Genomic DNA, 1,580 nt, shown 5'->3' with positions numbered 1-1,580 from the left:
TTGTATCACTGAAGTTCCTCGGAAATAATTTCTACTGGAAATCAACAAACAAGCAGATATGTAACATACTTATACGGGAAGGAGTTCATCTTCCAGATGGACCAACAACCATTGCGTACATTCAGAGGTGTAAAATCAACAGTGCAAGGGTCATGAGGTGGGCATTGTACCTCCAGAACTGCAGGTTCCGCATTGTAGCCATCAAGGGGACTGCAAATGTTGATGCAGACTGTATGAGTAGACTTTGTGCATGAACTGAAAAAGTCATTGTATATAGTGTAAAAATATTTAAATATTTTTATTGAAGAGGGGCTTATTGTTAGATATACACGAGGGTTCATTTTAAGTTTAATACGAGAATATACGAGGTTAAAGTATGTTATTTTTAGATGTAATAGTTATGGCAAAATTGCTTACATAACTGTTTATGAATTAATGTCACGTTACTTGAACCTTCTGTATTTTTCTCGTTGCTTTAAGTGAGTATTGTTACATCATAGCGTCTTGTAGTTTGTAGAAAGTTCTAGGCCTCAGCTGGGCGATATATATTGTTACGTCTCCGTTCGTTCGTTAATTAATTTTCCGTAAATTCATTCCCACGAAACTTTAGCGACACAAGTCCTTTCTTAAATAAAACTGGTTTATTCTTTCCGAATGCAACTTTACCGATACACTTAATTTCAACAGTCGCTCTATAACAAACGCTAGAACGTCTCACGTGCTCGTGCTCGACAATACTCAGTTCAATTACACAATGTCCCGTCACGTTGTGACCATCTTATATATACCAGACTACCCCCCATCTAGAAGTCTCCCGATAATTCACGAAGGTTCGAGAAGTCGACACGATTTTTGGAGTAACTAATGACAGGTTAGTTAGAGTAAAGAAAGAGTAGGAGTAAGCAAGCCAGTTTCAAGTACTATAAGTAGTTTGAATAGAACGTAAGTAGTAAGTAAGTGAAAATGGCTAGGGCTGACATAGATACTACTACAGAAGAAGGTGGTGCATACCCTACAGTTGACAGAAGGGCTGAAGTAAATTTTGAAGCTGCCACAGATCAACTGTACAAGTGGGTCGACGTGATGTTACACACTTAATGGACACAATACCGTTGTTTCACAGTAGGCTCAACGAGGATGTCAAGGGTTTTATAGATGCTTTAACTGAAGCTGCTAGAATTTCAGGTTGGACTGATGCCCAGAGAGCAGATATTTTGAGACTGAGAACAAGAGGAGAATCAAAGCATTACATTAGGGATTATAATGAACTGTGTGAAACCACAGATTTTCAGTATCTAGTACAAAGGTTAGTGAAAGAATATAGAAAACGAGAAACACCGAACACAAATACATAATTGTTACCAGCAAAGAGAAAAACCAGTCAGGGTATTTGGGCATAAACTACAGGAGTTAAGAAATAGGTTATGCAGAGCATATGCACACCCAAGGGAGGCAATAATACAGAATATTTTAAAATCTGATTATGAGCAAGGTTTGCTTAATAACATGGCTCACAGCCATGTGAATGAAGCAAACATGCCTGACACTACCTTACTAGATCTAATAGAGGTAGCTACTAG

Source organism: Limulus polyphemus, unplaced genomic scaffold (assembly GCF_000517525.1).
Source record: "Limulus polyphemus unplaced genomic scaffold, Limulus_polyphemus-2.1.2 Scaffold2912, whole genome shotgun sequence".
Lineage (NCBI taxonomy): Eukaryota > Metazoa > Arthropoda > Merostomata > Xiphosura > Limulidae > Limulus > Limulus polyphemus.
This window is presented reverse-complemented; position numbering follows the sequence as displayed.